The sequence below is a fragment of the Antechinus flavipes genome, chromosome 2 (genome assembly GCF_016432865.1).
Source record: "Antechinus flavipes isolate AdamAnt ecotype Samford, QLD, Australia chromosome 2, AdamAnt_v2, whole genome shotgun sequence".
NCBI lineage: Eukaryota > Metazoa > Chordata > Mammalia > Dasyuromorphia > Dasyuridae > Antechinus > Antechinus flavipes.
This window is the reverse complement of record NC_067399.1, coordinates 228,090,398-228,117,840: the sequence shown is the minus strand read 5'-3', so window position 1 is coordinate 228,117,840 and position 27,443 is coordinate 228,090,398. Positions and strand designations below refer to the sequence as shown.

Sequence of the window (27,443 nt, the reverse complement as noted above, 5' to 3'; positions counted from 1 at the left end):
AACAAGAACTTGATAAATGCTGTCAAAGTAGAAAGAGCAATGGCTAGAGATTATTTTGGGTGTGTGGGGGTGGGGTGGGGGGAATAGACCAGTATAAAAATTATATAAATAGAAACAAATCTAATTATGGGATGAGAAAGAAAAGGAAAATGAGAGCTACTACACATGCCAAGGGGTTTATGAAGTTGACACAGAAACTAAAGGTGAAAAACATTCAGAAATATTGATCTGAGAGAAGTCCTGAAGAATTTTGAGGGCTAAAAGATTCTCTAAACATCGACCTGAATAATCACAGTTAACTAGTTTCAATCAAAGCTTCAATCAAGCTTTAACATTCTTTTGCTCCTTCCACTTTAGCTTCTTCTACCCTCTGTTCATCTCCTTTCACCTTCACCCTTATCCCAAATACTCTGGACTAAGGTATACCTACTACTCTACTTCCCAGCACTTAAGAGAAGTAAGGAAACAGTATTTAGGGGAAAGAATATTGGATCTGGAATCCAGGGGATTTACATTCAAATCTTCAATGCTTGCCATTTGGTATGACTTTGGGCAAGTCAGTAAAACCAATTTCCTCATCTATCTTCCAAAGCTTTGATTAATTAGTTCTCAACTTCATTCATTCATCCAGCAAATATTTACTAATCACCAACTATATCTGTATGAAGCACTCTGCTAGGTTCTATTATAAGGGGTCAAAAAGAAGTGTCAGATCCCTGACCTGTCCTCAAGGAGCTTACATTTCAATTGGGGCAACAAGACACATACTCTCACAAACACAACTAGCAGCACAGGATATAATTGTCAATGCCAGATGAGTATAAGGGGTAAAGAAATGGGATAAGTGTATATAGAGAAGTAATTTCTGGGGATGAGGAAGTTGAAAGGAAAAAAAGAAGAAAAAACTTTCATGAAAGAGATAAAATAGGAATCCCGGATATTTTCTAATTCCTTTATATTCCAATCCCAGTTCCCTTTCTTTCTTATACAAAGAGTATCTTCAAGGATGTAGATATGCCAAGGCTTTCTTAGAGAAATGGTTCCCAACTTTTTAACTATAATTACCCTTTTTCATGCCAAAAGAGTTTATAGACTTCCCCATAGGATAGTAGCTGTATTATTTAATTAAGAAAACCTGCAATGGCCAAAGGTTCCTATGAATTCAATAAACAGTCAAGCATTTATGAATTAAATATCCATACCAGGATTGGAATCCAATGAATCAACAAGCATTTACTATGTAAGATAGTGACAAAACCTATGATTTCAATGATCTTCAGGGCTTCTTAAACTTTTTCCACTTATGACTCTTTTTCACCCAAGAATTTTTTACATGACTCCAGGGTATATAAGTATATAAAAAACATCAAACATTTACTGATAATAAACTGTAATTTCACAACACCACATTCAATTATAAGAACTACATTTTAAGAAGCTGGTGTCCTCTAGACTTCATTTAGCTTCTTCTATCCTTTAGTCATCTCCTTCCACCCAAATGAGAAAAGTCCCTTTACCAATAGAGAATAGTACCTTCTCTTCATTTTACAGTCTTACACTTGCCTGGAGCACCAAGAAGTTAAACCATTTGCCTAGCACCACTTGGTTAATATATAGGGTTGGTGAATTCTAGCAAGTTCCTGTTATTGTATGGCACCCAGCATTTACATTTTTAAATAAAGTTTAAAAAGTAAAAATGATTCTTAACTGGGACTGTACAAAAACGGGCAGCCAACAAGAGTTGTTTGGCCATAGCTTGCTGACTTCTGTTAGAGGAAGGTCTTAAACTCCCATCTTCCTGGCTTTGAAACCAGCTCTCTTTCCACTATGTCTTGCTGCCAAAGACAAAAATGAAACAGTCCCTACTCTCAAATAACTTACATTCTAAGTGAATTTGCATTTTATCAACCGCAATACTATCTAAATACATTTGAAAAATTGTGTATGTAAATATAAAACGTATTATTTGTTCAGTCCACAGAAGATATGTTTAGTTATTTATTTCACTAAAATGCTTACACACAGGTTTAGACAGGCCTTCACAGTAACTCCACTGACCCTAGGAGTCTGCAGTTTATAGGCTGGAAACCACTTTTTAATAGTATTCCATGAAAGGTGACTGTTTACCCTGATGCTAAGTGCTGTGCTTTGGTGTTAGAAGAGAGAGAGGTTCAAATTCTACCTCCAACACTTAATAGCTGCAGAATCTTAGACAGGTTACTTTAAATACTCTATGCCTTGATTTCATAATCTACAAAAGGATGATAATGATTATTGTAATATCTACTCTCCCCCGGATTATATTAAAGATCACAAATCATGTAAAATACTTTGCAAACTTTAAAGCCTATATAAAGGTGAACTCCTTATTATAGAAGGTCTTCTAGCAAAAGCTGAACAAATCACTTGTTGAGTATATCATAGCAGGGGTTCCTTTGGTATATAGGTTAGACTACATGACTGTTAAAGTTCCTTCCAATCCAACTTCTGTGGTTCTTTTATTCCAACTACTTGCTATCTGTCCTTTGTTTTTGAAGTGGTACCATGATTTGCAAGTATGATATGTGTGAGGGAAGGACCTCCGGGTCACTATTTTTTCCTCCAGAACCATCTGGATCCACTGGTCAGATATAGATCAGGAAGACTGGAGATGGCCCTGGATGCAGTGAGAGACCTTGGCCATTATAAGTGAAGGTCTTTAACAGATCTCAGTTTGGCTGAAGTAATTATTCATTCTGCTAATCTAACCATTCAATTGCTAGTAGTGTAGGGATCTAATTCATAGACCTTTTGTATGCCCAATACTAATGACATCTTCACTCCTAAGATCAGGTGGCTTCTGCCCATTTTACATATCATCTTTCAGTCAACAAGGACTGGAAAAGCAGAAGCTCTACTTTTTTCAGAGACATCACCACACTTCTGAACACTACCCTAATCCAAACAAATCCAATCTAAGCCAAAAATATTTATTAAGTACCTATTATATGTCAGATGCTGTACTAGGTGCTGGAAATGCAAAGATAAAATGAAAAATAGTCCCTCAAACTGCTTACATTTTACTGGGATGAATGTAATATGAAACAAATAAAGGTATGATAAACTGAGGAAAAAAGAATACTAACAACTGTGTGAAGGAAGCAAATCAATCAAGGCTTCCTAGTAGAGAGAGTTCCTGAGCAGACCCTTGGAGAAAGCTGGATATTCTAAACACAAACACACACACACACACACACACACACACACACACACACACACATACACACTAGAAGGAAGTGCATTCTGAACATGAGGAAGAAGCTGGGCAAAGACTTGAAAATGTAGACTAAGTGCCATATTAAGGAATTAGCACATAAGCCATTTTGGCTAGAACACATTGTTCTTAAAAGGGAATAATATGAAACAAGACTGATAAAGCATAGTCACCAGAAAACTGTGACCATGAGGGCAGCATCAGGGATGCTGCAGTTTGCTCCCCTTGGGTTTCTAGCAACTTCCTTCAGTCATGTCATTATTTCTGGCAATCAAGACCACAGAGAAAATACATAATAACCACTAGATTGGTAATCCAATAGAGGAAATATGCAATAACTCACTGAGAAAAGCTATGAAATCCCTTGCCTTGGAGATATTTAAAATTGAATGACATGTTCCTCAGTTTAGAATCTCATAGAATCATTTTAGGAGTTGGAAGGGACCTTAGTAGACATCTAATCAAAAGCTAGATTTTGATATCTAGTCAAACAAAAATCCTCTCAACCATGCCTTTGCCTAAAGAACTATAGTGATCAGGACACCATTGCTTTTTGGAGAATCTTCTTCTACTTTTGGACAGATCTAGCTGTTAGGTTCTTTTCCTCAAGTTGAGACAAAATCTATCTGTGACTTCCAAACCTACTTCTGTCCTCTGTGAAGAATCATGTCAATTCTTTGACATAAGAACCCTTCAGTTGCTAGGAGATGATTATTATGTCTATCTCTTCCCTGATCTCCACTTTACCTAATTCTTTTCTTTTCCAGGTTAAATATCCCCAATTCTTGGCATGGTTTCTAATATCTTTATGATTCTGATTTTTCTACTTTGGACACAAGACAACTTGTTGACATCATTCCTAAAGCATTATAGTCAGAACCAAAGAAAAGGCTCTAGGTTGACAGAGCAGAATATAACCAATGACCTCTCATGTTCTAGATCATGGGCATTCTAGATCATTACTACAAACCTATAAAGAAATATAATGAAGGGATCGCAGGATGATAGGACCATAGATCCAAAAATAGAAGGGACCTTAGAAATTATCTAATCTAACCTTCTCATTTTACAAATAAGAAAACCAAGGCCAAGAGAAATGAAGTCACTCTACCCAGTGTTACACAATGCAATAAGTGGCAGATGTGAGATTTGAAGTTCAACATTCTCCCTTTCAAGTTGAGAATGTTAAGGTCAAAAAATGAAGTCGTCTCTAAAGGAAAGAATGGAAATCTGAGTCTGTCGATCTCATTTCTAACTCTCCCACCATTAAATAACGATTTCCATAAACAGTGACAAAAATCGCCCAGTCTGTTTCATTGCCACTGTCCAGAGACAAACTTCCCATGAGCCTTTGCTCCAGCTCCCACTGGTCTAATCTCCTGGCTCACTCATCAAATGTGTCTAACTTCTTCTTTTTTTGCTCCTTCCCCTTTCCTAGAGTGAAAAACTTGAAACAATATCTTGTCTAGTTTCCTTCCCTAAGACTGCTTCTTCCCTTTAAAGCTTATGTCAGCTGGCTTTCTCATTCTTTCTCCTTATATCTTTTTTTTTTTATATCTTTAAATCTAAAACTGGCCTGAAACTTAGAAGTTATTAGTCTAATACCTTCATTTTACTGATGAGGAAACTGAGACCCAAACAGATTAAATGAGTGGACAAAGAATACACAGGCACCATCGTAAGTAGCAGAGCTAGGATTTGAATTGAGGTCCCATGACTTTTAAGTTCACTATATTACTTTCTTTTCTCTTACATTGTTGTTCTGAGGTCCATCTTATCATAGATTCATATGATGCTAACACTAGAAGGGGCCTGAATAATCTCTAGATTTATTTAACCCTACACATTCACTTTATACATGAGGAAATCAAACTATAAAGTAGTGGGGAGTGGCTTGTGCAAGTTGCTGTTCTGATATTTTCAGGCCTGAATAATCTCTAGATTTATTTAACCCTACACATTCACTTTATACATGAGGAAATCAAACTATAAAGTAGTGGGGAGTGGCTTGTGCAAGTTGCTGTTCTGATATTTTCAGTCATGTCCAACACTTCATGAGTCCATTTAGGGTTTTCCTGACAAAAAGATTGGAAGGGCTAGCCATTTTTTTGTCCAGCCCATTTTATAGATGAGGAAACTGAGGTAATCAGAGTTAAGTGACTTGTCCATGGTCACACAGCTAGTAAGTCTCTGAGGCCAGACTTGAACTCAAGAACATGACTTTTCCTGATTCCAAGGCCAGCACTCTGTGCACTATGATGTCATCTAGCTGCCCCTTATTCAAGTTCCCATGTGTAATTACTGGCAGAGAATTAAACGCACATCTCCTGATATTGATAAATAAGATTTGTAAAACGCGTGCTATGTCCCAGTCACTTTGCTAAATACCAGGGACACTAAGTAAAAACAAAAATGACCCCTGCCTTCAAGAAGTTTACACTCTAATGGAAGAGACAGCTGACAGGTATACACAGAATAGACAGTATACTCCATTTCCCTCCCCAGCTCATGAGAATTTTTTTTCAAAGAAGACTAAGAAGAAACAGAGAATGATTGGTTCTAGATAAGGCTACTATGATAAGTCTGTTTATAGAGTAGAAATAGCTGTTTTTGAAATCAGTGACTCACAACTAGTTTCTGCTGTGTGATCTTGGACAAATCACTTAACCAGGTCTTCAGTTTCCTTATCTGTAAAATGAGTGCTAGGCTTGCTAGCTGGACTCTAAGGACATTTTTGGCTCTAAATCTATGATCATATGATCTTAGAGCTTCAGTTTTCTCATCTGTAAAATAAAGAGATTAGACTAGATAGCCCTTAAGATTCTTTATAGCTCTAAATCTACAATCCTATGATGTCATGATTCTAATCACATCTTCATGATCATACAACTGACTGAAAGGCATAGTGATTATCTATTGTATGCTGATTAGGGAGAAAGGAAAAAAAAATTGATTCTGTAGATCGAAAATCATCCAAGATTCTTATCAATTGCAAGTGATTTCCTGTGTATTCACATCAAGGCACCCGATAGGAGACAGATATTTACCAAGAGTGTTCACCAGTATCCCAGAGGGTTATTCAAATAGAAGGAACATTCCCCTTGACAAAACAGATTCTCTGCATGTCCCTGTTTGTGGATAACATTGTGCTGCTGGATTCCAGTCTCAGTCTCACAAAACTTCTTTCAATGAGTTGGTCACTCAAAAGAACTTGGCTTAATAATCTAAGCAAGAAGAACCAAATGCATGAAGAATTACCCAGGTAATGACATGTACCTTGGACAGTGCTATAGAGGAACAGTGAACTGGGCCCAGAAATGAAATGAAGGAAGACGCCTAGGGAGATTATACTGGGGAGGTACTTAGTACCTAGGACTGTATCTCATAGGCAGCAACAGATCAGTAATGAGTCTCAGAATGATCATTGCCAGAAAAACCCAGCTTCCTAATACCAATATTCTCCCAGTAATGTCCTATGACAACAAACCAGAAAAAAATCTCTGAAGAAACAAGTCATAGGGAAACTTAAAATGAATATAGGAATGTTATAGGAGCAAAACAAATGGAACCAAGAGAAGAACAGATACAATGTTCATAATATGAAAGACAAACAACATTAGAAAACAAATAAATGAGGAACTACCAGAGCTCTAATCAATGTTTGGGTCCACCTTCTTAGCAGACATGTGGTAGTCTGTCAGTGCAGAATGAAGCCTCTGACTCCAATGTGCTGGGGTCTTTTTTGCTTAATTATATTTCTTTGGTACAAAGAAGGGTTCTATGAGATAGGGAAATTAGAAAGGACTAGTAACAAAGGGAAAAAACCTTCAGCATTATTTTTAAAAGGAAAAATCAGATTGTAAAGGATATAGAGAAGAAAATTTGGGAAAGGGTTTTAAAGCAATCCATAAGAGGAAAAGATGGGCATTTTGAGAATGATATGATTTTAGATACAAAGGATAGACTTTATGATAAGAAAAGAATTAGTTGGTTGGAGAAAGAGATATCAAATGTTTTATATTTAATACACCGTATAATTAAAAATTTTTGGTTACAGTTCTATCCTGTTGAATATAGTTTTTGTCTAGTGTTGGATCAAATTACCATTGATAATTGGCTTGAGAGGTAGTATATAAGACGTGATCAAAGATATCTATCTGTCTGTCTATGATTTTTCTAACGTACAGATCTATGTCACTTCCCTACTCAATAAAGCCCAGTAGTTCCCTATTATCTCCAAGATACAATATAAAATCATCAGTTTAACATTTAAAGTTTTTTACAACTCAGAACTTTCCGTTTTTTCAATTTTCTTATACTTTACAGCCCTCGATGCACTCTATTATATATCTACCCTGATCTATTTGCCATTCTTCAAACATGATTCATCTCACAACTTGGTGATTTTGTTCTGGCTAGTGGTCCTCCATTCTTGGAATGCTCTCCCTCCTCATCTCTGCCTCTCTCTTTCCCTGCCTTTCTTTGAGACTCAATCCAAAACCTATCTTCTGAAGGAGGCCTTCTCTGTTCCCTCCTCTACTGTTACCTCCAAACACTAGAGATTTTTTCCCTCAGATTATCTTCCATTTACACTGTGAATTCCTTATATATAGGCAGTTAGCTGGTACAACGGATAGAACATTAGGCTGGGAATCACAAAGAGTCATGTCCCTGATTTCAAATTTGATCTCATACTTATTAGCTGTGTGACTTTGGGCATGTCACTTAAACCTATTTGCCTTAATTTCTTCATCTATGAAATGAGTTGGAGAAGGAAATGGTGAACCCCTTCAATATCTTTGCAAGAGAACCCTAAATGGGGTCATGAAGAGTCAGACATGACTGAGCAACATCCTATCCTGTATGTACATAATTATTTTTCATACCATTTCCTTATCAGAACATAAGCTCCTTGAAGGAAGGAACTGTTTTTGTCTTTTTTTTTCCTCTGGCCCTAACAATTTCTTGACACAAAGCAATCACTTAAATAATTTTTGACTGATTGTTTACTGAGCACAGTACTAATAGCCACAAAACATGAAACTATTTGGAAGGTACCCTTGAGTATTTTCAGCAGATCTCCTAAGGAGGGTTTCCAAAAAGACATACACAAGAATCTCACCAACATTTGAGGACACAGATGGCTTTGTTTCTGTACCAGCAGAGGAAATAGCCATGTAATAAGCATTTATGGCATGCTGTCATCTTATGAACAAGAAAAGATAAGATCTTCGGGCCAATCCCATGGTTCTTGTACTAGGAGGACACTGGGACATCAGAGTATTGGTACATCTAAGAAAATTGCTATCTGACCCTACTTCTTCCTAGATCTGTTTCCATATCATATAGCTTAGGTCTTCTGGCCCTTGACTCTTACTATATCAAGTAGCTTATTACTCCACCAACCTACCACTTATAGTGAACTTCTAACCAAGAATTTACACAGTAGCAAAATGGAGCAATCAGGCTGAAAGTGACAGTAAAGTCAGAAGATGCCCATTGGGTATTCTAAATTCATTCTCCAGGGGAACCATTTCTCTCCCACTCCCATATCACCTTTCTTTTGCTCTGCAGGCCAGCCCAGACTTGCCAGGAAGCGGGTATTATAGAAGACTGACAGAAGGGAAAGGAAAGAGGACTCAACAGGATTAATGGGAATAAATGAGTGGATTACTCCTTGAAGTCAGAGCCATTGAGAGATGTGACCAGGGTCACACAGCTACCAAATGGCTGAGGCTGGAAACTCTAGATCCAGTGCTTTATTCATTGTACCACCTGGCTGCCTGTGGTTTAACTAGGGGACCACTTCTGTAACTAAGTTCTTTTAAGGTCCCTTTGTGAATGTATCTCAGATTGAAATTTTAGAGATCTAGGGAGATGGTTCTCTAAGGAAAGGGGAGGCTAGTTTGGTTAGATGTTTCCTACAGCTATAGGACTAAGGTGGGAGATGGAATGTAGTCAAGCCAGAAGGTTGAGTCTGTGAAGGGGAATAATATGCAATCAGTCTGGAAAGACAAGCTGGATACAGATTGTGAAGGTTTTTAAATGCCAAACATCTGAGTCTTTTATGCTAGTGATAGTAGAGATCCCTTGAAATTTCTTGACCAGAGGAGTGATATGTCAGACTCGCATGGTTTTAAAATATCAATTTGTCACTGTGTGAAGGATGGATTAGAGAGGGGAGAATTGTGAGGCAGACATCAATTAGGATTAGGAAATTATTGCAATAGTCCAAGCCAGAGGTGATGAGAGCCTGAACTAAGGTGGCAGACGTATGTCAAGAAATGCTTAACAAACAGCTCTGAGAATAGGGGTAGAGGAGAGGTAAAGTACCCAAGATTTAATTTAATTTAAATTTAAGATTTTCCCATCATTTTCTTGTCTAAAATCAATGCAATAATAAATCAAGCCTGTATTTGTAATGTTTACATTCAGTTTTCTGTGGCATACTCACACTGAAAATATAACAACCTGGTGGAGGAGCAGTACATACACTGGCTCCAATGTGTTCCAGAGTAGTGGCAGCATGAATGGAGAGATAGGGAAGGATGCAAGAGATGTTGCAGAAATAGAAGCAAGAAACCTTGGCAAATGATTAAGCCTGCAGGGCGAGATAGAGGGAGAAGGAAGAGCAAGAATGACTCCTAGTTCAGGAACTTAGATGATGACAAGAATAGTGGAGACTGGAACAAAAAATAGAGCTATCTAGAGGTAACTAGGTAATGCAATAGATAGAGGGTCAGGCCTGGAGTCAGGAAGACTGAGTTCAAATTCAATCTCAGATGTTTACTAGCTTTATGACTCTGGGCAAGTCACTTAATCCTGTTTGCCTCAGTTTCCTTGTCGGTAACATAAGCAGGAGAAAAAAAAAATAGCAAACAACTCCAGTATCTTTGCCAAGAAATCTCTAAAGGAATCACAAAAAAAAAAAAAAAAAAAGGACATGATTGAAAGTGACTTAAAAACAGCAAACACAATAAAATCAGGAAGAAGGATAAATTTGGAGAGGAAAATAATGAGGGCCAAAAATGGGAACTAGGAATAGATGAATAAAGGGGACAGAAATAGTTTTGAAAACTCTTTCATTTGCCTCCCTGTGGCACTGCAGAGATGAAGGAGTTAACAAATGAGGGAAGATCAGAAATCAAGCCCAAAGTCCACTCGCCAAACAACAACTATCACCAACTATATCTTCTCTGTTGGAACAAAGTCCAAGTTATTGAAAAAAAAAAAGTCAAGCCTGGGACTGAATGAAGCCTTTCCCCTTGCTCCATTGCCCAAACCGTGTGTCATTATCCATCCCAGAGATTCTCCATGCCAACCATTTCTCTCCCACCCCCATATCGCCTTTCTTTTGCTCTGCAGGCCAGCCCAGACTTGCCAGGAAGCGGGTATTAAGGAAGACTGACAGAAGGGAAAGGAAAGAGGACTCAATAGGATTAATGGGAATAAATGAGTGGATTACTCCTTGAGGTCAGAGCCAGAAATCATCGGTTCCTTCCCTATTTTTATCATTTCAATTGTTGCTTTCATTGGGAGATATTATATATAGCCTGGGGAAAGCAAAACTGGAGTTAGGAGCCAGGAGACCTGAGTTCTAATCCCTTATTTTCCACATCCACTAACTAGCTAAGAGGTGACTCTTAAGTCTGGGGAATGAGGAAGACAGCGTCTGGACTGGGTGAGTAGGGTGAGTAGTGCATGGCTATTTATAAAACATTAAATCACACTTTCCCAGCACTTCAGGGAGTTAAATGGGGAAGAAAAAAAAAGAGTTGTTTGCTCCCAGCCAAGTGTCAAGCATGACACAGGGAGAGGTATAAAGCAGTTAGTTAGGTCTTAACACAGTCCTTGCCCATGAGGAGATTACACTTTAACTGAGGAGACCAGACACAAGCAAATTAAACAAACAGGGAAATGCTGGGTGCTCCAGGCTATATATGCTTTAAGAGTTCAAAAGGAGAGGCCACATTGGGTCAGAATGGGTCTGGCAGGATTCACAGAAGCAGAACTAGTTTAGGTCTTGTAGAATAAGTAGGATTTAGGCAGGAAGCAAAATGATACAAGTAATGGCTCTCCCGTTAGAATATAAATTATTTGATGGTAGGAATTGTTTCATTTTGTCCAAGTATCCACAGCCTTGAATAAGTGACTGCAACATAATAAAATAATAAGCATTTCTGTAGTACTTTGAGGTTTGCAAAGTGTTTTATGAAAATTATCTCAATTGATCCTCACAAAAATCATGGGAGGTATGTGTTGTTATCATGATGGACATTTTCCAATGAGATAACTGAGGCAGACAGTGGCCAGATTTGATTCCAAGCTCAGAGATCTATCTACTGTGCCACCTAGTCTAGTAGGTCATCTTTCAGTGCTTGTTAATTGACTGAGGTAAGAACATCAAAGTTATGTTTAGAGGACACTAAGTAGACAAAGCTGGCTAAGGCAGAAGTTTTATGAAAGTTGATTGTGAGTGGCAAGCCTGGAAAGGTGAGACAAAGGAAAATTGTGGGGACCCTTGGAATTTGTATTTCATCCTACAGATGGTAAAGACCAAGTGAAGGTTTTAGATCAGAGGGATGACAAGAAAAAAAGCAATGTTTCAAGAAGATTCATTTTGAGGTGGTATTCTGGAAGAAGCTGGATGGAGCATTTCTGAGCTCTCACATTTATATCTTGGACAGACTCTGAAAATGGATAGTGAGTTGGGCCCAGAATTGAACAGAAGGAAAAGAACGGGCCAGATTGCTTTGGGGAAAGTGGGAAAAGTTCCTCTGATTCTGAACTTCTACATGAAACCAAAGTTGATACCAATATTCTTCTCAGGATGTTATATAGCTGCTGCAAGTCAAGGAACATTAGAATCACTGGAGAACTGAATGAGAAATCACCCAAAGGGCAATGGAAAGGCTCAGGGCTGGCATGGGCAAGTGGCAACACATTCCCAACAAGAAGTGGAGTAAAGGATGTCATCAAAGAAATCTTTGTGTGCAAAAGAAAATGGACTGACCACGTGATGAGAGTAGCCAATGTAATAATCAACGAAGTAACATGTGGCGAGGATATCAGTGGGGAGTTCATGTATTCCACCAGTATCCTCACAAGGTGAAAACAAAACCAGAAAAGTCCCCAACACATTGGATGGATCCCATGTAAGAAATGCAGGTATAAGGCAAGGGTAAGAGTTGCACGGGATGGGCAGGCATGGACATGGGCTGTGATCTGCACATTTGGAGGGAAAACTTCCATCAGTGAGACCACAAATCTATTGGAATTCCTAAGTACATGAACTTGGGATGGAGAAGACTCAAGGCAGAGGGATCAGAAGCATTTGAAATAATTGTCTAATCTAGAGGTATGAAGATGGAAATTGGGAAAAAAATGGACAAATACGTATTTTAAAAGAGTATAATTTTTAGCAATCAATTAATTGTGGACAGTGGAACAGGGAAAGAATGAAAGAAGACTGATATTTTGTGCTTGAATAACTGGGTTAAGGAAGTCAGGCCTGGGACAGAATGCAATTAGGATGCTGAGTTAGTTTTTAGGCAAGTTAAATTTGAGGGAATAATAAGACACTTGAATAGAAATGGCAAGCATTTAAAAGACAAGGTACTTAATGCAATTGGATAGAACAATGAATTGAGTCTTCATACAACTTGACTTCAAATCTTGCCAGATACCAGATGACTCTGAGCAAGTCATTTAACATTTCTCAGCCTCAGTTTCTTTTTTTTTTCTTTTCTTTTATTATAGCTTTTTATTTACAAAACATATGCAGGGTAATTTTTCAACACTGACCTTTGTAAAACCTTCTATTCCAACTTTTCCCCTCTTCCCTCCACCCCCTCCCCTAGATGGCAGGTAGTTCCATACATGTTAAATATGTTAAAATATATATTAAATCCAATATATGTATACATATTTATAGTTATCTTGCAGCACAAGAAAAATTGGATCTAGAAAAAAGAAAAAACCTGAGAAGGCAAACAAAAATGCCAGCAAACAATAACAGAAAGAGTGAAAATCTCAGCCTCAGTTTCTTCACCTGTAATGAAGATAATAATAGCACCTACATCATAGGGTTATTGTAATGATCAAATGAACCACAAAACGATATATGTATATGCTTTCTTAAAGCACAAAACAAAACTGAGTATTACCGTTATTGCAAGAATGGAGTTTGGGGGAGAATTTATATGAACTAAAGTCATATAAAGTAGTAGTCATCTTCATAATAGCAAGTTCTCAGAAGAGTTCCATGGAGAGAGAGAAAATGAGGAAGCCCTGCAATTCAATGTGGCAGAAGCCCATCTTACAGAGTTAAATAAACCTATATAATCACATCATTTCAAAGTCAGAAAGGACTTCAGAAATCACCTATTCCAACTCATACCTAAACAGGAATCCCTTTTATCAAATGAATGGCCATTCAGCTTTTGCTTGAAATTTTCCAACATGGTGGAAATTACCTGTTTCTAAGAGAGCCAGTCCCATTTAGAGATAATTCTAATTTTCTTTCTTATTAAAGCCCAAATTGGGCCTTTGCAGCTCTTTGCAATTTCTACTTATTGTCCCTAAGTGTTCCCTATGGCTTCCCATTGAACAAGTCTAAGGTCTTTCCTTATATATTTTTTCTTCTCTGGGCTAGTTATTTCCAGTTCTTTTTGCATTCTTGCATTGGATATAGGCTTCTTTCAAGGCACCTTACCATCCTGGTTTCCCCTACAAGATACTCTTTTCATCTCTCTCATCTTTAATGTTCTTCCTAAAATATGGTACCCAAATTGAATCTAATACTCCAGATATGTTCTAGTCAGGACAAGGCACAGCAGAATTATCACCTTTCAGTCATTATGCTGCATATTTAAACTGACTCACTAAACTTAGAGTGCCCTAAAAGTCCCAAATCTTCTTCCTGTAGGAGACCACAAACACTGACTTTCAATGCATACATGGCAAAGATAGGATGACGCAGAGAAAATAAAACTGAAATGTGGATTACTTGGAGGAAGACTTCTTCATAAACCAATAACATTAAAAAGGAGAGAAGGGTGGGATAGGAAAGATAGAGGATAATTTATTAAATAACCTAAGCAATCATTCCTACTATCCCAATTCTATATTAAATTAGTAATGACCTTGCACCCTTCTCCAAAGTATCTAGTCAGCTAAAAATAGAAAAAGGTGACCTAAACACTCCCTCATGCTCCTAAATTAAACAGATTAAACAATTAACAATCAAGAAAATGTTTAAAATGGGTATTAGCTCCTAACCATGTTAGCTCTTCAAGGGCATTGTCTATACCTGACATATCTTCTACACTGTGAGTTATGTTAAAACATTTATCACAGAATATTTCTGTAACAGGGGCTGTCCCTTACACAGCATGGGATGTTGTTTTATGGCTCAAAGGGAGATGGAACAGATATCTCAAGTCTCTTCTCCCCTCAATCTTCTCCAAGGGTGGGAAGATTTTATTTCTTGCCAAGCAAAAAAAGCAAGAGATTGAGGCCAGAAGCAGACAAAGAGGGTACCAGAATGGAATTGCATTCATCTGCTCCCTTGAATGTAATTACTCTAGGGGATGTGGTTTTCAGGTTCAAGTTAAACTTCTGATCACTATTCATTAGGGAGAAGCGGAACTCAAGCTTTATTCCTACCAAAAAACCCATTTATCCAAGTTGATATTAAATCAGATACCTGAGAAAGCATACAAAGGAAATTATATATCAAAAATTACAGAGTAAAGGATTCTCCTTTTAGAAGTGAAATCACTCAATTCAACCAAGAAAGATATGCTAGATCTCAATCAAAAGGAACTTTCTCAACATCTTTAGTGTAGTAAGCTGGGGATAGGGACATAACAGAAGTGCTAGCTCCTCCCATGTCAGCTTTTCTCCAGAGCCCTGTTTTTTCCCTCAGCATTCTAAAGTGATCTTTCTCAAAGTTAGAAGTGAGAAGTATATGGTGACTAGAGAAGACAAGAAAGACTTAGAAGAGTCAGATATTCTTCTCTCTCCTGCTCTCACCAATTCCACTCTTTCCCTCATGTGGATTTATTTCTACCAAAGAGGAGAGTCACATTCATATTTTATTTCTACAACTTCTTTCCTTTAAAAAATCTAAATGTTGTTTTGTATGAAACATACATACAAAACAACACACCCTCATAATCTTACATTCTTTCATGAAGAATATAAGTTCCTTGAAGGCAAGGATGGGATTTTTTGTCTCTTTGTTCTTAGAAATCAGAACTTAGCCTCAATCATTTGGAGAGTAGGAATGACTTGAGATTTCATCAATATATGAAATTTCTGGCAACAGCCTTTCTCTGCCAGTACAAACTGGTACCTTCTCTATAATTTGTAGTCTTATAAAAGTTTCGTGAGTAGTGAGTGACTTTTTCAGAGTCATACATTCAGCTTCTGTCAGAGGCTAGACTTTAACCCTGACTCATACTCTGCTGCTAAGCTTCGAAGCTCTTTAGCCTTTAACATAGTGGGCATTAAATACTCATTGAATTGAATTGAAACAAACAAAAAACCAAATGGTTTTAGAGCTAGAAAAAAAATTATCTAATCTCAGTTTCTTTCTCCTCATGCTTATTTAGTGTGACAAATTCTGGTACTGGAGCCAAGAGAAACCTAGGTTTGAATTATTCCTTCTCCACTATTAGCTGTGTGATTTATCTGAGCCTCAGTTTCCTCATCTGTAAAATGGAAGTAGTAAAAAAAAAAAAAAAGCCATTGTGTGGTATCAAATGAGATGACATATGCAAATTGCCTTGTATACTTTAAAGTAATAAATATATATGCATATATACATAATAAGTACACATACATACATACAAAAATATATGTATACATTGTATATGTGTGTTGCAATAGTGATTATTATTATTGGGTTTTTTCTATTTTTTCAAAAGACTGAGAATTAACTTCATGAGAATGTTTCATAGAAACTCAATGGCAACAAAAATGACTAGGAATGCTATTTCTGGCAATGCCAACCTTTCTCCTGATATCTAACATTCAAGCCTCAGAGATTCCGTTAGAAACTCCAGAGAAATCCAGGAAACAAAAACCAGAATGAAACCTCAGATCTCTGAATCTGAATCCCAGTTTTACCAGGGAGATTTATGTGACCTGGTATTATGAGTCATGGCTACTCTCCAAACTCCCACTTTCCCAAATCTGCATAATAAAGAGCTAGAGGAGGAGGTGGGAAGAAGGAGAGAAACAAAGCTGAGTGCAGACAGAATTCCAAGGTTAAAATGCTAAAAACAAATGATCATCTAAGCTGTACTTGGTCAATGGCAGAATCCTTTGTCACCTGAATCATACCACAGTTTTCTGAACCTCTGACATACCTGTATTTTAACAAGGTCTCCTTGGAAACAATATAACAATAAACATAGGAAAGGTCTAAAGGGGATAATTGCATACACTATATCAAAAAAGATGGAGTCAATCAATAAACATTTATTAAGTTCCTACTATGTTCCTAGCACTGTGCTAAGTTCTGGGGATACAAAAAGAGGCACTTACAAAGGAACTTACAATCTAAGTGGAGATGGAGGAAGATAAAAGTTTTGGTGTCTATCATACCACATGAAAAAAAGAAGGAAGGGAATTTCAGGGGAACAATATATTTACTAAGCACCTACTGTTTGCCTGGCACCGTGCAGAATGTTTTACAAATACTATCTCATTTTATTCTTATGAAAACCTTGTAAAGTAGGTGTTATTATGAGATCCATTTTAGAGATGAGGGAAATGAGACAAATAAGGGTCAAGAGATTAGCTCAGAGTCACACAGATAGTAAAAGTCTGAGGCAGAATGTCTTCTGACTCAATTTGGTGCTCAAGCCAATGCACTGCCTCCAACTGATACAGTTCATGATCCTTTACTTTTTCTTTCCAAAGTTCATCAACTGAAGTAACTATCTTGAGTTAGAAGCTTAGTAGAAAGTCAAAATGTTACCCATTTATTCATTTAGTCCACCCAGAAAGCACTTAATTAAGAATCTACCCTATATACTTAACCTATATCAGATGGCTTGCTGTCTTGGGGAGGAAGGAGAGAAGAGGGGGAAGGGGGAAATTTTGGAACACAAAATCTTATAAAAATCTTATAAAAGAAACTATCTTTGTATATTTTTAGAAAAAACAAGATACATATTTAGAGAGGGAGAAAAGAATCTACTTTGTGTATGACATTTGAGATAGGAAGACAGAAATAATCTCTGCCCTCAAGAAGCATGTATATGTGTGTATACATACATATATGTACATATATATAATGCATTTATAATGTGTATATGTAAACACACCCACATGTGTGTGCTGGTCTCAAAGGTGGTAGCCCCACCATTCCTCAAGGAGAGGGCAAGTTCTGAGGAATGATCCACCTATGGCAAGCAAGTACTGTGTGTGTGTGGGGGGGGGCGCAAAAAAAGAGAGAGAGACAGGGAAAGAGACAGAGACAGAAAGAGGGAGGGGAAGAAGAAGAAAGACAGAGACAGAAAGGGAGACAGATAGAGAAACAGAGACAGGAGAGAAAGAGACAGAGAGACAGAGGAAGAATGAATAGCAGTCATTCTCTTTTTCCATGTTACATTATAATTTGTACATTTATTTTATAGTATATAGAATACATATGCATATATACTACATACATATATTTACACATATACTTTGTTATATGTTTCCTTTTTATGTAATTCATATATGTATATACACACAAATAACAAATCTATAAGAAGAAAATGGAAAGGAATATAGAGGAGGGAGAGTTAAAGAGCTATATAACTGTGGAAAACAAGAAAAATCTATAGCAGACAAGAGTCAGTTGATCTGAGCCTTGAAAGAAGTTAGGGATTAGGCTCTGGGAAGATATCCCCTTGTTCCCTAAATTGGAGAGATCTCAATTTTATATAAAGCTTGAAAAATAACTTTAAAGGTTGCTTTGAAAACTATTAAGTCCCTAGCTTCTACTATGGCAATTAAGTAATAAATGGTCAAAGAGAACAAAGGCCTCAAACCTACACAATTAGGAACAAAAAAAAAAAGTACTGAGAGCTCAAAACATCAATGGTAGAGGTAAATGACATTAATTGAGACTTGAGAACAAAGGTTATTAATAATAATAACTAAGATTCATAAAGGTTGATGGAGCCCTTTTATGTTTGCAAAGTACCTTGCATATATTATCTCATTTGAACCTCACAACAATCGTGTGAGGAAAATACTACAAATATTATCATCCCCTCTTCACAGGTCAGGAAACTGGGGTAAAAAGAGGTTGAATGAACTTGGCAAGGATCAAAGTTTCTAAGAGTCAAAAAGAAGGTTGCTTTTGGCTAAAATAAGCCAGGAAAGGAGATAGAAGTAGTTTAGGGGTTACAGTAGAAAGAACACTAGCTCTAGAGAGAGAGGATCTACATTCAAATACTTTTTTCTGATACTACTTGTATGACATTGGACAAATTACTTAACTTCCTTAAGACTCAATTTCCTCATCTGTAAAGTGAATTACTTAGATTAGATAATCTGGGGTTCCTTCCAGGTCTAAATACTATTAGTGGGCCATCTGGGCCTTTAAAAATGAGTAGGATTTGGGCAGGTAGCAGAATAACACAAATCATGATTCCTCTTGAGGGCAGCTATTATTTCATTTTGTTGTATCCTTAGCCTCGCATAATGCCTGCAACACAGCAGACCCTTACTGTGTGCTTGTTGACTGATTAAAGGTAGGAATATTCAAGAGAACATGCCTGCAAATAGCTCAGAAAGACACATGACAGAAGGCAGAACAGAATCAGAATTCCTAATTCATTCATTCAAAAGTATTTATTAAGCCAGATCCTATATTAGATGACAAAGATTTAAAAATAAAAAGGAAATAGTTCCTATCCTTGAAGTAGTTACATTCTCCTGGGAATACATTCTTTAAGTAGCAAACATTAACAATCCTTTGCCACTCTAAGTAAAATTGCCCCCATTTTACCATCATCTACATGGAAGGAAAAAAAGAAAAAGGGGAGCAGTCAGAGAAAGGGAGGAGGGAAGGACCGTGAATGATAAAAGGTAGGTCATGGGGAGTCCAGTGACCAGAATCCTCAGGTACAGGAAGGAGAATGGATCCTTCTACAGTTTACTAGTTGGTGGCAATAGCAATTCAAGAGGCTGACATGAGAAAAAAAAGGACAAGCTAGAGAAGACCCAGGAAACCAAAAAACAGTGAACTCCCATGATTCCATTTTGCTATAAGGTGACATAGAGGCAAAGGAAGAAATTTAGAGTTAGCAAATATCTTCTGGGTTATCCAGTCCAATCTCCCTTTATTTTATACTTGGGGAAACTGAGACCGGGACATATTAAGTGATGTGCCTAAAGTAGGGAGTAGCAGGTTCAGGATTTGAATCAGAGCCATTAACCTATTCTAACTTCATCATGCTGCTTTCCTTTTCCAACACCCAAGAAATGTGATCCCTGAATGTCCCTGTCCCCTAGTCAATAATAAATAGTGTGTTCTGGAGGGGGGAAATAGTGAAAAAAGCAATATTAAGGCTCTGTTCTCTTAATCAAACTACCATCTGAGCAATAATTATACCATGGGAAACAGCTGAGTGACTCAAAAGGCTCCCCCACCCCCCACTTCCACCCCCTCAGACCTCTCCCTGAGAGCTGCCTGCCACCAGAACAACACCACAAAGGTACAACCCCCATCTTCTTTGGCCTTGCAGCACTTCAAAGATTGCTTCCAATCTGTAAGAAAAACTCTTACAGGGGTGATGGTGGGGATGCGAGGAAGGTTTGGGGAGAAGAGAATCCACCAAAGTATTACTATTAATAATAGGAGATCAATGCGTTTGAAAGGGCATAAATAGTTTTCTATTTCTTCTATATGGACAATGGCCATTCTGGTTGAAACAGACTATTCTGAGCCTCAAAAAAAGAAGTTTCACTTTCTCCTCAACTTTTTAATCCTATATTCCCTTTCTTTATCAGGTCCTGTAGCCCTGGAACTAAGAGCAACAGCATAGTGTCTGTCTCTGTCTCTCTGTCTCTCTGTCTCTGTCTCTCTCTCTCTCTCTCTCTTTTTTCCTCTCTCTCTTTTCCTCTCCCCCCCCCCACCCCACACACACACACACATACACGCACATATACAAATACACTTTCTCCTCTCAAAGCCGACACTGTGTCCTAGAAGGATCATAGCTCTGAGAACGACTGTGCCTCATTTTATAGATAAGGACACTGAAACCTAGGGGAATCAGGTAGCTTGCTGAAGATCAAATAGATAACAAGTATCAAGAGATGGAATATGAACCCAGATCAAGTCACTTAGGTGACTTGAAGTCAAGGAAAATTCCTGAAATCAGGAAAATTCATCTTCATTTGAGTTCAAATCTGGCCATAGGTATTCACTGTCTGGGCAAATCACTTATCCATATTTGCCTCAATTTCCTCATCTGTAAAATGAGCTGGTAAAGGAAGTGGCAAACCACTACTGTATCTTTATCAAGAGAAGCCCGAATGGAGTTACAAAGAAGCAGATAACAACTGAAATGACTACCAAACCTTTGGCGCCAGAGCCATTACTCTTTCCATTGAGTTTGATTTAGCTCTATATTCTCAACCCTGAGTATTCACTCTTAAAATACTTATAAATAGTTGACAATGTAATGGCTAGAATGAAATTAGGAACACTTGAGCTTGAATCCTGCTTCAAAATATTTAACTATATGACTCTGGGTAAGTCACTTGGTCCTTCTCAGCTTCAGTTCTCTCATCTATAAAATAGTATTAGTAAATTTTAACTATAGTAATAAAATATACTTCAAATGATTGCTGTAAGAATAAAATGAATTAATATTTATTTGTAAAAGGCTTTATAAATCTTAGTGTTATATAATTATTAGTTAATAGTAATCATAATCATAATAATAATCATATTGGATTTCAAATCATTCTTTGTAGCCATGAAAAAGCCCTCAATAGTATGGCTAGGCTTAAATTAGATGACCATGTAACCTTCATGGAAAACCCAGGTTTTGGGGGTACCCATTTCTACTTTAAAAAGTGGCACTGATCATATAAGACTCTTCTACCTTATCTTATATTTGCTGCCCACTCATATATTAAATCCAATACAATACAGCCCACATGAGAGCCATAGTCACCATTATGAAATGCCGAAATGCTAGAAGAGTTACAGTCTCCTGAGAGTCAAGATTTTGGATATTCCTTCTTTATCTCATCTGAATAAAAGGTAAATCACCATGTCTTCCACAAAATAATCTAAGTGATAAATGTTTGTTAAAGGAATAAACAAATAAAACACTATCAAACTATGTTACAAAGATGAAGGTAGAGATCAGAAAGAATTTCCTGAGAGAAAAAGATAGGAAGAACAGGTAAGGTACATTTTGTCTGTTCAGTACAGCCTCTAAAAGATCTCAATCCCAGAGGGGTAGGAATAGAATTCATCATGCTTCCAGAAAATTCAAAACAGCAAATATAGCAATCATGAACTCAAACAAGGCAATAGTAGAAAATAGAGATGGTTAAAAGACACAGAGAGAATATATTTGCTTAAATGCACTATAAATAATAAAATAATATCAAAACTTCATATATGTGTACTAAATGGCATAGACCTAACTACTTGAAAAGAAAACTAATTGAACTACTAGGAGAAATAAACAACAAAATTATAGTATTTTGGGACCTCAACATGCCCCTAGACAAAACTAGAAGAATTAAAATTACAAAACAACTAGGAAGATGAATAGAATTTTGGGAAAAAATAGATATGCTAGTTCTATGGTGATTACTAAATGGGATTAGAAAGAAATGAAAATACCTCTCAACTGTGTATGATACCTTTACAAAGAACAGGATGATAGAGTACATTTCTTTAACTTATTAGCTAAGTGTACAGTAGAGAGGATGCCAAGACTTCAGTCAGGAAGACCTGAGTTCAAATCCAGCCTCAGTCAATAACTAGCTGGGTGATCCTGGGAAAGTCACTTAACCTTGTTTGTCTCGGTTTCCTCATCCATAAAGTGAGCTGGAGAATGAACCGTCAAACCACTCTAAGTGTCTTTGCCAAGAAAACCTCAAATAGGGTCATGAAGAATTGAAGATGACTGAAACAACTCAACAACAACCACTTCATAGAAAGGAAAACCCCAGAGGCAAACATAATTTTACATGATGTTTAATTTCTTCTGATGTCCCTTACAGGATCAATAGACCCCCACCCAAGTTTACTCCTCAAAAACATCCTATAGAGAATCAAAATCATAGCTCTTAATCATACCATAAGACTAGAAGCTGATATATGTCTAGATTTCATCAGAATGCTAGGGACTTGCCTCTCTAAGAATCCCAAGTTTACTTCCTTTCTAAGAGGATCTCAAGACTCAGGGTGGCATTATATATTGGTGAACTATATAAGGCCCTAAAAGAAAACTGGAATTCACTAACGAGAGGGAACAATTGTATTTATTGTTTACACATTACTGTATATCTTAATGTGTTTTCCATATTTACTGTGAAGTGAAATATAGGCTGTCCTGTTCCTGATATGCATCATTACCTTGAATATTTTTATAAAAGTTAGGCACTCTCTTTTTAAAAGTATGTCCTGAGTACATTTTTTCCTAAAGAACCAGTTATTCAACGCTTACCCACATTCCCCTGACTATAGGGAAACTTTGCAGGTAGAGATTGTGTATTGGGGATAAACACATTTTTTTTCATTTTTAAGTATTTACTTTTTTATTTCCCCCTGTTACATGTAAAACACTTTTTAAAATTTTTTTAGCTTTTTATTTTCAAAATATATGCATAATTTTCAACATCCATCATAGCAAAGCCTTGTATTCCAAATTTTTTATCCCTTCCTTCTTCCCATCCCCTCCCTTAGACAGCAAGTAATCCAATATATGTTAAACATGTATAATTCTTCTATATGTATTTTCATAATTATCATGCTACATAAGAAAAATCAGATCAAAAAGGAAAAAAATGAGAAAGAAAAGAAAAAGCAATCAAACAACAAAAAAGATGTTGCAATCCATATTCAGTCCCCACAATACTCTTTCTGGATGCAGATGGCTCTCTCCATCACAAATCTATTAGAACTGGCCTAATCACCTTACTGTTGGAAAAAAGCCACATCCATCAGAATTGATCATCCTATAATCTTTTTGCTGTATACCATGTTCTCTTGGTTTTACTCACTTCAATTAGCATCAATTCATATGTCTCTCCAGGCCTTTCTGAAGTTATCCTGCTGATCATTTCTTATAAAACAATAATATTCCATAACATTCATCTACCATAATTTATTCAGCCAACTGATGAGGGAAAACTCCATCTCCAGTTCTTTGCCATTACACAAGGGACTGCTACAAACATTTTTGCAGCACATATTTTCCTTTTCCCTATTTTATGACTTCTTTGGAATACAGACCCAGTAGGTCTATCCCTATATATCCAGTATGGATATCCAGTAGAAACACTGTTGGATCAAAGGGTATACACAGATTGTTAGCCCTTTGGGCATAATGCCATACTGTTCTCCAGAATGGAGACTAAGTGGGGGGCTCTTTTGCTCACATTTGTGGAAATCTGCACAAGACATACTTTATATTTTAAAATTTCCAAAACTTAGATGAAGACAAAATGAGCCAAGGAATATTCACATAAAGGGCAGCCTTCAAGATCAAGCTCAGTCTGTTCAACTGCAACGTCTTTGGTACCAGACCACAAGTTATGCATCCAAAATTAAGAACAGCTCCATAAGGTATCATAGTCTCTGTATAACTAAGCACTGTCATTACTTTCCTTCAGTGAACTTTCCCTTCTCTCCTGTTGGTCCTATACCTAATCCTCTTCAAAAAGAGACTGGAATGAATATTTGAACTGAAGCAGACCAAAAGAGAGAAAAAGAATTCTTATATCCAGATTTCAATATAATATACTCTGTCCTCAGACCAGGTTCAGCTCACAACTTAAAAGAGAAACAATAATACTGTAATATGTTTTCCTTGTGGCTAGTCAAGAGCTATTAATCCTTTGAAAGATAAATATAAATTGTATGTAAGGTATTCCAAGCACTTCCTGTCTACTTATTATCTTAGTCATCCCCTTCCTAAGAGATAGGACCAAGATGTCACCATGACACTCTATAAGTTCATCATCCTATTTTTTTTTAACCCTAAAGCATCCTCCAGTGGTTTACTTGGGTAAAAAGAAGTTCAGTTCAGGGAGGTGTCTTGTCAAAGGTTATATGGTAAACCAAATATGTATCTCAAAGCAGAACTTAGGAGAATTAATTCTCAAACTAGAGATTTATCTCCTGGAACTTCTCTCCTTGAATTAAACACTGCTCACATTAGCTTTCTTGACTGAAGAACATCTATCGTTATTCTTAGGGCCAGTAGATTAAGTGAGAAATCTTGGACCCCGTGCAAAATTCCCTGGCACTGCCACATTAGGAGTAGCAGTAGAAGTAGTAGATCCTGTTTGTATCACCTTGAACAAGTCACTGAACAGTTCTGAGCCACAGTTTCTCATCTGTGAAATAAAAGGTTTGGTCTAAATAGCCACTATCTGTCCCTTCTAGTTCTAGATTTGATCCTCTGGTCCTTTGACCTAAACTAGAGAGTTAAACATCATTCGTATGCCCTTGTCAAAGCATTAACAGCAAAATGTCTTAGTTCCAGCTTCTAGATCAGAATAGTCTTCTTGGACTTGTTAAGAAGTCAAAAGGAAAGGAGGCTCTCCATTCCTCCTAAACTCACTGTGACTAGTATAACTGTTTGGGTTTTTTTTTAACCCATCACCCCTCTGGTCTAGAAGATAACAAATATTATATCCACATCCTGATGCTGACCCAGCATGCACAGAGTGGCATCCTTCTGGCTATAGCCTGGATTCCAGCACCTAGAGAGTGCCCAGGTGTGTGAAATCCCCATCCTCTCTCTGAGAGAGACCAGGAGGTAAGGGATCTGCCTGTCATGTGATAGAGGGCTAGGGCAGGTGGTAGAATTCGGTGGGCATGGAATATCACCCATATGTTCTGCATTCACCCACCAGGAGGCTGCAGCCCTGGGCTTTGCCCACGCACAGCCTGACAGCCAGAAGAGAGGGAGAACAGAACTTAACCCTTTAGTAGCTACCAGAAGGAAGGAGTTTAAGAAAAGTACTGGCCTAGAAAGTGTTAACTTTGTCCCCCAACAAAGAGATCAAACCCCATAGATACCACCTGCATTTTGATACCACGTTCATAATGTTCCTGTCAAAGGACAACAAGGAACAAGGGGCTGGAGGCTACGGGGGTGGAAGGTTGGGGGGTGGGGTGGAAGGAGAGAGAGAATAGAGCTAGAAGTCTTTTTAAGAAAATCTGAGGGGTTAGAGGGAGAGAGAAAGAAACATTGATGTTTAGAGAAGCAGATGAGATGGAACTGAGACCGAGTCCTGAAAGCTCCTGACTGGGTTTAATCACCTCTCAAACCAAACTTCTAAAGCTCCATAAGGGGTCCCTGAACCTTCATCTATATATAGACTTTTTTTTTCCTTCCAAATGTATCAAGTGGACCAAAAAGATATCCAGTGCCACAATCTCAACTCACATCCCAAAATAGGTTCACCTTTCCTTAGATGAACACACCTCAGGCACACCCAGACACATACTCACACATCATTTACCTTCTCTCCCCTCCACTCCTCCCCACCCCATTCCCCCCCCCCAGCCCAGACACACACACACACACACACACACACACACACACACACACACACCCAGTACCTTTCAGTTCTGAATTCCTAATCCTCCTCTTCTAGGAACTCCCAGTTCCTCTGCTCTACACCCCCTCTCCAGCCCCATCCAGGTAACCAGAGCCACAGGCCAGATCATTCATTCCACTGAGGCAAAGCCAACAACTTTCCCCAAAACCTCTGCCCCCCTCCCACCCCCACCCTCACTCGCACCCACTGGAATTGAGAAAGAGGAAACTCACATGGAAGACTTTAGTGGTAAAGTGGTTCTTCTCAGGGGTCTCTCCTAAAGTGGAGTTGCTAAAGTGGGAGATGCTAGCAGGACAGGTAAGGGGCTGAGCAGTTAGTTGCTTTACCCGGTAGCTGCCTGTGCAGAGTGAAAGGAGGGCTGACAGGTTTTCCCCTCTTTCCTCCTCTGAGTTGCTAACCACACCCCTGCTGCTCTGCTACCCACTTCCTTAAAGGGTTGGGTGTGTTGTATGTGTTTGTGTGTGTGTGTGAGTGTGTGCCTGCACCAGCCACTTACCATAAACTCTGAAATAGAAGCTGCTGTAGAATCCCAGAGTTGCTAACGGCGACCTGAAGGGAAATTCTGCCATTGCCACCCGTTCAAAAGAAGGGGAGAACTCTGAAGTTTTCCATCTTTCTGCAGAGGGCCCCCTAGTTCTCACCATGCTATCCCCTGTTCCTCTGCACCACATTTCTGACCTCTGGGAAACCCCCTTCCCAAATTGGGTTCAGGCTATAGCCAAGCTTTACATTTCAAATCAGGGGTCTGGAATGCAGGACTCCTGGGTTCTAAGCTCTCCCAGTCCCATCCCTTGATCTGTACCATAGTTTCTCCATACGAGTATAGAGTTAGAGCTGGAAAGAACTTCAGAGACCACCTAGTTCCGACTTTCAAATAATGAAACTAAAACATAGAATGGTTAAATGAATGTCCATCACATGTTCATACCGGTAAAAAAATATTCAGATTTGCACTTGGGACCTCTGGCTCTCTCCCAATCCAGTGTTCTTTACAAACCTTTACAGGGCCAGTTTCCCTCTCTCCTTCACTAGGCAGGAAAAATTCTGCCCCTCTTCAAGCCCTCCCCCCCCTTTTTCTTTTCACACCAGCATGATAAGAGTGGAAAGAATGAAGATTTAGGAGACAGAAATTCTGGGGTCTAGTTCCAGCTCAGACCCTGATGACTAGCTGTGTTATCTTGGGCAATCTCTGGGACCCAGCTTCCTCATCTGCAAAATGAATATATTACACTTAGATGCTGATCTTTGGCACTCCCTTCAGCTCTCACATTTTACTCTATTCTATCAGTTGCTTAGTGAGAGAGAGAGGGTGGGTTTTGGCAGGGACAAGGCAAGGGGACAAGTTGGAAAGTAACTG

At 38.0% G+C, this 27,443-nt stretch overlaps 1 protein-coding gene across 2 annotated transcripts in view; it reads right to left on the bottom strand.

The window, feature by feature from the left end:
* The window catches only part of PTK2B (protein tyrosine kinase 2 beta), a 167,111-nt gene extending 140,609 nt beyond the window's left edge, over nt 1-26,502 (bottom strand). For both annotated transcript variants that reach the window (XM_051976381.1, XM_051976382.1), the window contains exon 1: nt 26,299-26,502. The gene's annotated coding sequence lies outside the window, so the exon portion shown is untranslated. The remainder of the gene's footprint in view (nt 1-26,298) is intronic.
* Between the last annotated feature and the right edge of the window lie 941 nt (nt 26,503-27,443).